Genomic DNA, 13,027 nt, shown 5'->3' with positions numbered 1-13,027 from the left:
GAAACACGAACCATCCGAGCGGTTGCCTTCAGCAAACCAGCCCTCCCAGACATTCCCCTTATATAGAGTTCAGGGCGTGGCTTCTCTCTGCCTCCTTCCGAGAAGCCCCATTGCCTTCCTCTGTTTACTCCTTTGACTGCCTCCTGCGTCGGGCGTCCTTGAACAGGGCCAGCTGTGGGTCATCTTCATCCACACTGTCAGGCTCACACAGCTGGGTCTCCGTGGTGACCAAGTGTGAGGGGCCTGGCTGAGGGCTCTCATCAGCAAGATCTTCAACCCCCCTCAGCAAAGTCTTCAACACCCCCCTCCTCCTCCTCTGAGTCGTCCGACCCAACTGCCGAACCCACAGGCTGACCCTGAATCACAACAGAGATCTTACACCATTTCAGACATATGTTTATCCAACCTTTTCTTTAAAAACCTCCGGTGTTGGAGCACCCACCACTTCTGGAGGCAAGCTGTTCCACAGATTAATTGTTCTCACTGTCAGGAAGTTTTTCCTTAGTTCTAGGTTGCTTCTCTCCTTGGTTACTTTCCACCCGTTGCTTCTTGTCCTGCCTTCAGGGGCTTTGGAGAAGCAGAAATTTTAACTCGGCTCAGTGACGCTTGCGTCTGTTTCATTAAGTAAATGAATCCTAGAATAAGGTTTGGCAACTGGTTTTTGGTTACAAGCCACCAAAAAAATCATTGTACATTTTTGCAGCAGATGAGAAAGAAACAAAAGGTTGGCCAATCTTGGACTCGATTCATCTCCTCTATGAGCTAGAAACGGAACACAGACATTAATACTTATAAAGCTTTCTTGCTGCTATAAAAACAATAATAATAAAAGTATAAAATGCTGCAGAATGGACAAAATGTGCACTAGCAGAGTTATGAATTATATATGGCACCTTTTCCATAGGATATATAGAGACAGAAGATGCAGGTTTTATTTATTTTATGGGATCTGCTCTTTCCTGGTTGCGGCAGAAAATGATTAATTTTGTATGTTTATAGAAAATAGTAATAACCAAAAGATGGGAGTGTAATTTTCTCAACATTCCTGACAGATATCAGGAGGATTGGGGAAAAAAAACAAACAAAAAACACACACCAAAACTCCAGAGCTCAGCATTTAACAAACCCAGCATGCTTTAATTTAAAACTGCAAAAATATTTGGACGATTGGGGAGAAAATACTTCTATTTTCATTTGCTAATTCTACGAGCGAGCAAGCCACAAGGACAAAGGGAACGAGAAGGAAATATTAGAAAAAGCAGGCTGACACAAAGAGGCAGTGCCGGAACCAGCGAAATCTGGGGGCTGGACAGGGGACAGATTGCCCTCAGTGTGGAAGGGACTGCCACTCTTAAATTGGCCTTTTTAGCCATGCCCAGGGCTTTTTTTCTCATAGAACGCTCAGAACGGTGTTCCAGCACCTTTTTTTTTTTTGCAAAAAAAAGCTCCCTCTATTGGCTTCAGGAGTAGGCAATCTTGGCCCTTTTTTATGACTTGTGGACTTCAACTCCCAGAATTCCTGAGCCAGCCATGCTGAGGAGAAAGGGAGAGGTTTCCAAGCTGAGACATGCTGGCTCAGGAATTCTGGGAGTTGAAGTCCACGAGTCATAAAAGAGCCAAGGTTGCCTACCCTGCACTAGAGGAGGACATTAAAATTATTTACAAGGTTACCTCTTTAGGAACTAAACTTTTAGAATCTAAAACAGCCAATTCAAAAAAGCCAACAGGAAAGAACCTCACATGTGGCTCCGAGCCGCAGGGGCAGGGGTGCAAAGGACAGGCAATGATGCTGTAGCAAGACACCAGCATCGCTCCCAGTGACAGCACCTCTGAGTTCCGGCACCTTTTTTTTTTTTTTAGAAAAAAAGCACTGGCCAAGCCAGATGCTGCTTTAGGACCTCTTTCCAGAGCACAATACCATAGTCTCTCAAGACTGAAGGATGCCAATGAATGAGCACTGGGCTTTATCCAATGTGATGCAGCTCAGTGGTGTGGAAAATAAGATCCTGCACTTATGCAGGAAAAACCAAATGCACAGGTATAGAATAGGTGCTACGTGGGTCAACAGCAGTGACTGTGAGAGGGATCTAGGAGTTCTAGTGGACAGCCACTTAAATATGAGCCTTCATTGTGCTGCAGCTGGTAAAAAAAAAGCCAACACAGTCTTTGGCTACAATAACAGAGGAATGGCATCAAGGTCACATGAAGTGTTAGTACCACTTGATACTGTTTTGGTAACACCACACCTGGAATACTGCATCCAGTTTTGATTGCAGTGACATAAATTGATATTGGGACTCTAGCAAGAGTGCAGAGAAGAGCAATAAGGATGATAAAGAGTCTGGAGACTAAACCATATGGTCAAAAATTGAGGGAACTAGTCTTCTAGTCTAATAAAGACTAGGACTGGGGGTGTGTGTGAAAGCAGTCTTCCTGTCAGAGAAAAGAAATTGACCTGTTCTCCAAAACAGGGCTTTTCAATCTTTTTCACCCATTGTACCACTTTTAGAATATGGCAACATCCGAGTACCACCAGTTGCCTAGGAAGGTGTCAAAACATTGACCAAAAAAAAAGGAAAAAAGTGATGAAGAATAGGTAGTCCTCGACTTACAACAGTTCGCTTAGTGACTGTTCAAAGTTACAATGGCACTGAAAAAAGTGCCTCCCAAGCCACAGCCGAGCAAGACACTGCCTGCCCACCCGGCGGCGCTCTTCCTCCTGTCCGAAATTTTCATTGTTGTGAGCATTTCTGTTGAGGATTGGCAGCGGGGGTGGGGTGGGGGGGGTGTTATTTCCCCCCCCCATCTGCTGGGTGGTTGCAGCAGGTTTTGGTCACTTCACATGACCCTGGGACACTGTGACCGTCATAAATATGAATCAGTTGCCAAGTGTCTGAATGTAAATCACAAGACCCTGGAGATGCTGCAACATTCCAGCTGATCGGTGCTTCTTCTGGGCTCAGCAGAAGGGCTGGGATCAGTGCCGAGCTCCAGCTGGAGCCTGGTGCTGAACCTGGCGCTTCTGTTGAGCCCTGACAGCCCTGCAGCTCCAGCCATCTCTTGCTCAGGCTTGTGCGGTGCTGCCACCGGTTCAGCTCATTCCCCTCCCCCGCTACCACTTCTCTAGGATGGTTGCGTACCACCTGCCAGGTGCCAATGTACCACAGGTGGTACCCGTACCACTGGTTGAAAAGCCCTGCTCCAGAACACTTGAGGGTAGGACAAATGGTAACAGGTGGAAATTCATTACGGAGCCAACCTAGAACTAAGGAGAAATTTCCTGACAGTAATTCAGTGGAACGGCTTGCTTCTAGAACCTCTGGGTGCTCCATCACTGGAACTTTTCAAGAAGAGACTGGACAGCCATTTGTCCAGAATGGTATAGGATCTCCTGTTGGATTAGTATTAGAATAGAATAGAATAGAATAGAATAGAATAGAATAGAATAGAATAGAATAGAATAGAATAGAATAGAATAGAATAGAATAGAATAGAATAGAATAGGAGCTGGAAGGGACATTGGAGATCTTCTAGTCCAACCCCGTGCTCAAGCAGCAAACCTATACCATTTCAGACAAGTGACTGTTCAGTCTCTTCTTGAAAACCTTCAGTAATGGAGTACCCATGATGTCTGAAGGCAAGCTGTTCCACTGGTTAATTGTCATCACTGTTAGGAAGTTTCTCCTCAATTCCAGGTTGCTTCTTTCTTTGGTCAGTTTCTCACCATTGTCCTGCCCTCTGGTGCTTTGGAGAATAATTTGACACCCTCTTCTTTGTGGCAGCCCCTCAAATACTGGAATTGTTGTTGTTAGTTGCGAAGTCGTGTCCGACCCATCGGGACCCTATGGACAACGTTCCTCCAGGCCTTCCTGTCCTCCACCATCCTCCGGAGTCCATTCAAGCTCACACCCACTGCTTCAGTGACTCCATCCAGCCACCTCATTCTCTGTCGTCCCCTTCTTCTATTGCCCTCAATCTTTCCCAGCATTAGGCTCTTCTCCAGTGAGTCCTTCCTTCTCATTAGATGGCCAAAGTATTTGAGTTTTAGCTTCAGGATCTGGCCTTCTAAAGAGCAGTCAGGGTTGATCTCCTCTAGGACTGACCGGTTTGATCGCCTTGCAGTCCAAGGGACTCGCAGGAGTCTTCTCCAGCACCAGAGTGCAAAGGCTTCAATTCTTTGGCGTTCAGCCTTTCTTATGGTCCAGCTTTCACTGCCATACATTGCAACTGGGAAGACCATAGCCTTGACTATACACACTTTTGTTGACAGGGTGATGTCTCTGCTTTTTAGTGTGCTGTCTAGATTTGCCATGGCTTTCCTCCCAAGGAGCAAGCGTCTTTTAATTTCTTGGCTACAGTCCCCATCTGCAGTGATCTTGGAGCCCAGGAAAATAAAATCTGTCACTACCTCCATTTCTTCTCCATCTATTTGCCAGGAATTGAGAGGGCCAGATGCCATGATCTTGGTTTTCTTAATGTTTAGTTTCAACCCAAGTTTTCCACTCTCCTTCTTCACTCGCAACAAGAGGCTCTTTAGTTCCTCTTCACTTTCTGCCATTAGAGTGGTATCATCTGCATATCTTAGGTTGTTGATGTTTCTTCCGGCAATCTTAATTCCAACTTTTGATTCATCTAGCCCTGCCTTTCTCATGATGTGCTCTGCGTATAAATTAAATAGGCAAGGCGACAGTATACAGCCTTGCCGGACTCCTTTCCCAATTTTGAACCAATCAGTGGTTCCGTGTCCAGTTCTCACTGTTGCTTCTTGGCCCGCATATAGGATTCTCAAGAGACAAATAAGATGGTCTGGTATGCCCATCTCTTTAAGGACTTGCCACAGTTTGTTATGATCCACACAATCAAAGGCTTTAGCATAGTCAATGAAGCAGAAGTAGATGTTTTTCTGGAACTCTCTAGCTTTCTCCATAATCCAGCGTATGTTAGCAATTTGATCTCTAGTTCCTCTGCCTCTTCGAAATCCTGCCTGTACTTCTGGTAGTTCTCGATCCACATACTGCTGGAGTCTAGCTTGTAGAATTTTAAGCATAACTTTACTAGCATGAGAAATGAGTGCAATGGTGCGATAGTTTGAACATTCTTTGGCACTGCCTTTCTTTGGAATTGGAATGTAAACTGATCTTTTCCAATCCTGTGGCCACTGTTGAGTTTTCCAAATTTGCTGGCAAATTGAGTGTAGCACTTTTACTGCATTGTCTTTTAAGATTTTGAATAGCTCAGCTGGAATACTGTCACCTCCACTAGCTTTGTTGTTGCTCAGCTTTTCTAAGGCCCACTTCACTTCACATTCTAGGATGTCTGGCTCGAGGTCAGTGACCACCTCATTGTGATTGTCAGGGATGTTAAGCTCATTCCTGTATAGTTCTTCTGTGTAATTTTGCCACCTCTTCTTAATCTCTTCTGCCTCTGTTAGGTCCCTGCCATTTTGGTCCTTTATCATGCCCATTTTTGCATGAAACATTCCTTTCATCTCTCCAATTTTCTTGAAAAGATCTCTGGTCCTCCCTATTCTATTGTTTTCTTCTATTTCTTTGCATTGTTCATTTAAGAAGGCATTCTTATCTCTTCTAGCTATTCTTTGGAATTCTGCATTTAATTGGGCATATCTTTCTTTTTCTCCCTTGCCTTTCGCTTCCCTCCTTTCCTCAGCTATTTGCAAAGCTTCCTCAGACAGCCATTTTGCTTTCTTGCATTTCTTTTTCTTTGGGATGGTTTTGGTTGCTACCTGTTGTACAATGTTGCGAACCTCTGTCCATAGTTCTTCAGGCACTCTGTCTATCAGATCTAATTCCTTAAATCTATTTTTCACCTCTACTGTATATTCAACAGGGATATGATTTAATTCATACCTGACTGGCCTAGCACTTTTCCCTACTTTCTTTAATTTAAGCCTAAACTTTGCAACAAGAAGCTCATGGTCTGAGCCACAGTCAGCTCCGGTCTTGTTTTTACTGACTGTATAGAGCTTCTCCATCTTTGGCTGCAGAGCATAATACTGGAATATTGCTATCATATTGTCCCTGTTTCTTCTTTTCTTTAGACTAGCCAAACCCAATTGCTGCAGCCATTCTTCGTATGTTTAGTCTCCTAGTCTATTTTTCTATGTTCTATTTTCAAGCTGTGTGGACATCTCTTACATTAACGTGTCATAAGGCAAACAATGAACACTCACATCATTTATACAATGACATCAGGATTCAGGTGATAACACTTGCTTCCTCCCTCTATTTCTCCCTGTCCCCCCCCCCAAGCTGCCCATGGGTTGGTGGAGAGCAATGTGGTTGTTCCTAAACTTTGGGGCACTACAGAGATGAGGTTACCTCCAGCCCACTGTTTACAGAAAAGTCTTCATCATGGTTCAGTCCAAGCCGGGAATAAACAACAGAGCAACTGCTTTAAAAAAAAAGCTTGCAGTTTATTGAAGAGGAGAGCCAGACAGAAAGATGGCTCTGGAATTAAAAAGAGAGGACATATGTAGGGAGTGGATTTTTATACCTTCTTGAGCGTTTTGGTTGGGGTTGTTCCTGTGGCATGAACTTTGACCTGAGTCTGAGTGTGCTTTTTTTGGCATCTGTGGTTTAATCCAATTATGTCCTGCCTTAGAGTTTGGGTGGGGTATGTAGATTTTAGGTGTCTTTGTCTTCTTAATCTTCTAGCTTCAACCTTCTTGAATGGTTTACATCTGCATTTCTACAGAGCTGGTTTCTGCTTGAGGTTGGGGGGGGCGACTTGGGGCTATTAAGAAAACTGGACATGCTTTTCTGCCTCTTTAATATTTCCTTCTCTGGGGGTGGGGGCTGACTTACCACCCCACATCAGCTAGAGAAGCACCTGAAAAGACTGATATAAAAAAAAAAATATTTGTAGCTCGGAGCTAAAGTGTGGGCTTCTTGGTTGTATTTAGTATTTAGTATTTATTATATTTGTATACCGCCCTTCTCCCGAAGGACTCAGGGCGGTGAACAGGGCACATATAAAAATACAGAATACAAAAATTAAAAAAGAATTAAATAGGAGCCCGAGCTAAAACAATAGATGGTAATAAAAAATCCACAATAAAAACCCTGTCTCTGTGCTTTGCTCTTTTCTTGCAGATGTTTGGTTACCCAACTAGGTAACATCATCAGTGCTAGAGTGCTAACCTCACTCCTTTTTCGCACTGGTGCTAAACCCTATGAAGTCAGTTAGATTGGAAGAGTGGGACTTTTCATGCCTAAGGTAGAACTAGAACTCTCTGTCTCCTGTTGGTTTTCCAAAGTCACCCAGCCAGTTTTCATGCCTAAGGCTAGACTGGAACTCACATTGTCCCAGTTTCTAGCCTGTTGCCTTAACCAGTAGGCCAGCGGGCTTATCAGCACTAACACCGACACCAACATTAGGCCAAAACCAGGGGTGTCAAACTCAATTTCATTGAGGGCCGCATGAGCATTGCGGTTGCCCTCAGGGGGCCGGGTGGGAATGGCCAGGGTGGGCGTGGCCTACTGGGTGGGCGTGGCTAGAGTGCATATGGCCTGCTGGGTGGGCGTGGCCAGCTCTACATCGTTCGCATCAAGGGTGCCTATGGGGGCCTGGGCAGGAGTGGGACAGATCTGAGGGTCTCTGGCAGGAGGAGGGTCTCTGGGCCAGGGCCAAGGCAGTGGGGGCCGTTCCCTCACTGTTTCCAGGATGGCTTCGCGGGCCACATGAAACCACTTCGCGGGCCGGATCCGGCCCCTGTGTTTGACATGTCTGCCCTAAACAAATGAATGTAACCTTTCCCACAGCCTACTTTGTTTGGAGCTACGTAATAATTGCTCCATTGTCATTCAGCAGCCTGCCGGTACAGTAAATATGGGTTAGTGCAGTCTTGGATCTCTTAAAAAAAAAAAAAGGTCGACTGCTTCTTCGTTGTATAAACTGAGCAGAGTTGATTTAGGGCATTTGATTCATTAGGTGACCCCCTGTCCTGTAAACTAAATTCTCTGTCAAGCTAGGATTTCTTTTCTTACTCTGTAAGAAAGAGCTGGGCCCGTTTGCGAGCTTTGTGTGGGTGTCTGGAAGAAGAAAAAGATCCAGAGAGTTTCCGTCGACATGAAATTTGAAGTTACCTTCACATTAATTATTCAGCATTTTCTTATGACATTGTAGGACTCACGCCTGGCGCTTGCCATGTTCGGTCTGCTGAATAATGCATTGGGAGTAGAAAAAATAAGTGCGTGGAATGTTAATATGTAGTGTAAGAGCACAGCCTGGTGGCAAACGAAGCAGATAATTCCTAGAAACTAACCCAAACCAGGTTGCCAGTTTGTCAAGGCAAAAACCCTTGAATTGGTTAATGACACCAAGCAGGATAATGGCTTTTATTTTCAAGCAGGGTTGCATTTAAGAGGTTGATCCTTTCAATAGCCTCAGTCTAAATCTCGGTTCTTCTACAGGTAATGCTGGATTACGACTGTAGTGGAGCCCCAAAGTACTACTTTTAAGCAAAACATTTGTTAAGTGAGTTTTGCCCCATTTTGCGACCTTTCTTGCCACAGCTCTTAAGTGAATCGCTGCAGTGGTTGAATTAGTAACACGGCTGTTAAGTGAATCTGGCTTTCCCCATCGATTCTGCTTGTAAAAAGGTTGCAAAAGGTGAACACATGGCCCCGGGACACTTCAACCATCATAAATATGAGTCAGTTGCCAAGCATCTGAATTTTGATCACACGACTGCGGGGATGCTGCAACAACCGTGTGAAAAAACAATCATCAATCACATTTTTCAGTGCCATTGTAACTTTGAATGGCCACTAAAAAACGGTTGTAAGTCAAGGATTACCGATAATGAGTTTTCTTGGCATGTTATGGAAGGGGGATGTTTCTGTCTCCATCTCTTATTTTCTGGTTGTGTTGATTCCTGGTGGTCTCCTATCCACGTGCCAATCGGATCTAAACACACTTATTTCTGAGCTTAGGTATACTTAACATTTTTTGGGAGGGTGGGGAAATCAGCATATATATTTAACAATACCGTTAAGTATAAACCATTATAACCAAGCAATCCACACAACATAATTAAGGTTGATTTTGCAGCAGCTAACATGATCTAACACAAAGCTAACATAATTAGGCTCCAGGGCAGAAATTAATGACTCAGAGATAAAAGAAAAAATGTGGAGTATACTTCTCTGTAAGGTAGACTCACGGGGGGGGGGGGCAATATTGGGGGTTAGCGAGGGAGGTTGATGTAACCATGGATTCCTTCACTAGAAAGGCCGTCCTAAAGGTGGTTTTTGAGAAGGCAATTGGACTTTCTTATTTTTCTTTGAAGACGTTTCACTTCTCGCCCAAGTAGCTTTGTCAGCTCCGACTGGATGGTGGAAAAAGGAAAGATTTATACTCTTTGCAGACAGCTGGTCATTTGCATTCTATTAGAGTCATTGAGGCCATTTAGAGGTTTATCTGTGTCCTCAGGGTCCAAATGACCTCAACGACTCTGTAAAAGAATTCAAAGGCCCAGTTGTCTGCAAGGACAATCCTTCCATTTCCCGCCATCCAGTCAGAGCTGAAGAAGCTTCTTCGATAAGAAGAAAAATGTCTTCAAAGAAAAAAACAAGGAAGTCCAGTTGCCTCCTTAAAAAAGCACCTTTGGGACACCTGGATGACGGAGAATCTCCTTAGACATTCACTAGGAAAGGTTGCATTTTATGTTCTCCAAGATCCCTTCTGTTCTACAATCCAGGCATTATAGATGAGCAAAACAAAGAACTTGGTTAAATTATCTCTCTAGTTTGCTCTCCCTCCCCTTCTTCAAATCTCTTACATTGTAAGCCTGAGGGAGAGGTCTGACTAAGTTTATTATTGTTTTTTGCTAAGCTACTCTTCTTCTTTTTCTTCTTTTTGGCTGAAGACTATGTAAAAATGCTTCCAATAAAAGAAAAAAAAAGGTTTGCAGCCAAGAGTTTGGGAGGATGGAATTGCCTTGTGCTGACGTTGTGTGAATAAGCAACGTCTGACTGGATTATTCTATGAAGCAACATGGAATTCGGTAGAGAGGCAGGGTGGAAAACCTCAAGTACATAGGGAGAAAGTTGAGACCAGAGTACTGGTAGTTCTTGACTTACAGAGACTGGAGCTAGGAAGCTAGAAGCTGATGAGATTAAGAAGACAAAGACCCCTAAAATCTACATATCCCCACCCAAACTCTAAGGACAGGAAACATAATAGGATTAGCCCACCAATACCCAAAGGGCACACTCAGACACAGGTCAAAGAACATGACTCAGGAAATACAAAGCCTCAAACAGGAACAGGAAACAACCACAAAAGCCCCAGGAGGTATAAAAATCCACCCTGCTACATGTGGTCAGCTTTCCCACAGCTAAATTTCTGTCTGGCTCTCCTCTTCAATAAACAACAACCTTCTTTCTAAAGCAGTCGCCATGTTGCTTATTCCCAGCTTGGACTGGACCCAGATGAAGTTTTTTCATTCAAAAATACATTACACAGGGAAAGTATAAAATGAAACCAAGCTTGAAAGGCAAATTTTGCCTGTACCATGTTGTCCATTTGTGGCATAAGCAATAGAGAGGAGCTGGTCCAAACCCGGACTTAACTTGTGCTATTTTATTTTGTTTTGTTTTGCTTCCAAAGCGTTGCCTCTTTCAGGGTCATCTTGAAAAATTGCAGCTGAGATGATGAATTCACTCGGTAATCCACAGTTGAGTTGTTCCATCGTGTGAATGGCTCCTGGTAAATTGTTAAAATGGTCGAAAAGTTCTCATATTTAAAGAAAAATAACTCAGTGTTGAAGGCAGCATTTCAAAGGATTGGAGTAGGAGGCAGCATTTCTTTTTATTTCGGCAGTACAGCTGAGTTTCCTAATAGCCGTCCTGAAATATGGTTATTTCTTCAAGGAACGAAAACAGCATAGCCCAGAGGTTCACTAAAATGACTGAGAGAGATTCCAAAGCTAAGAGGAAAGAATTCTGCCATCATTCTCCTTTCTCCTGGTCCAGAAATTCTATTTTACTCAGGATTCACTATTTATCCTTTTCCTTCTTCGTCAAGTCATCAAAAATTAAGCGTGAATTAAAGGTTTGAGCATGACTTAAAATTTCTCCTTCTCCTTTCACCTTTTCTTCTTCTTCCTCATTTCCTTCCTTCCTTCCTCCCTCCCTCCTTCCCTCTTTCCCTTGATAGAGATAGAATTATATTGCTCTCCCTTGGCAGGAAAGGTGTAAGCCTGAGACCAGTGACCAAGAAGATTTTCAGCCAAAGGCATTTGCAGAGGAAACAAAAAAAAATAATCAAATATAATGGCAAACATAACAATATGATCAAATCCCAATCCCCTTGTTTAACAGGTATGCCACAGGTACAACATTCGTATAAAGGGGGCAAGGATAAATCTACCATCTTGACTTTTTTGACTGAGAATGCCCTGGTTCTTATGTAATAAAGGTAAAGGTTCCCCCGCACATGCGTGCTAGTCGTTTCCGTCTCTAGGGGCCGGTGCTCATCTCCGTTTCAAAGCCAAAGAGCCAGCGCTTGTCCGAGGACGTCTCCGTGGTCATGTGGCCGGCATGACTAGATGCCAAAGGCGCACGGAACGCTGTTACCTTCCCACCGGAGTGGTCCCTATTTTTCTACTTGCATTTTTACGTGCTTTCGAACTGCTAGGTTGGCAGAAGCTGGGAAGAGTAACAGGCGCTCACTCTGCTACGTGGCACTCGGGATTCGACCCGCCAAACTGCCAACCTTCTGATCGACAAGCTCAGCGTACTAACCCACTGAGTCACCGCGTCCCCTTCTTATGTAATACGGCAGATCAAATAGCCTCTCTGAAGGATCTTAAAGGCAAGACACAGGTTGTGCTCAACATATGACCACAACTGAGTTCCAAACTTCCACAGTTAAGCAAGACGGTCATTAAGTGAGCTTTGCCTCATTTTAGGACCTTTCTTGCCACAGTGGTTAAGTGAATCATTGCACTTGTTAAATTAGCAACAGGGTTGTTAAGTGAACCTGGTTTCCCCATTCACTTTGCTTGTCAAAAGGTTTCAAAAGGGGATCACATGACCCTGGGACCTTGCAACCATTACAACTCCTAGCCAAGTGTTCAGATTTTGATCGTACGATCATGTGGATGCCGCAATGGTTGTAAGTGTGAAAAACTGTCATAAGTCAATTTTTTCAGTGCTGCTGTAACTTTGAATGGTTGCTAAACGAATTGTTGTAAGTCAAGGACTAGCTGTATCTTGATACATTACAACAGTATTTGTACAGCATTGACTAAATATTAATCTTCAGATGTTTAGATCACTTATTGAAGATATAAGAGAAGCATCGTATTAGTATTATCACTTAAAATGTCAGTGTTGATGAGTTTAAGATTATTTAGCTTTTTCACTCAGAACTGAATATACGATTAAAAACAAAAACCCACTTCAGATTGCATCAGAGTATGTTTTGTACAATAAGGGTTTTGATCTTAAGTTGATTGCTTTGTATTAAAATCTCTACAGTATTGTTTCATATTATTTATGCATGTTGGGGAAAAAAGGAAAAAAAAAACCCCATGAACAAAGCAAATGTGACAATTAAAACACACACCAAGACAAAAAAAAAGAGGAAAAGAAAAAAGAATGTTTGCTTTCTAGTTCCTCCCAGCCTTTTGCTTGTTATTTTACAATATTTGTAAACCTGAAACTGTTAACATATAAGTCATCCTTGACTTACAATTGTTCGTTCAGTGAACGTTTGAAGTTACAATGGCACTGAAAAAAAAATAACTTGACCATTTTTCACACTTAACGACCATTGCACCATCCCCATGATTATGTGTTCAAAATTCAGACTCTTGGCCACTGGCTCGTAATTATGACGGGTTGCAGTGTCCAGGGATCATGCGATCCCCTTTTGCAACCTTCAGAGGAGCAAAGTCCATGGGGGAAGCCAGATTCACTTTACAATCAGCTTACTAACTTAGTAACTGCAGGGATTCACTCAACAACTGTTGTGAGAAAGGTCGTAAAATGGGACACAA

The sequence above is a fragment of the Vipera berus genome (genome assembly GCF_964194415.1).
Source record: "Vipera berus genome assembly, chromosome: 3".
Taxonomy (NCBI): Eukaryota; Metazoa; Chordata; class Lepidosauria; order Squamata; family Viperidae; genus Vipera; species Vipera berus.
This window is presented reverse-complemented; position numbering follows the sequence as displayed.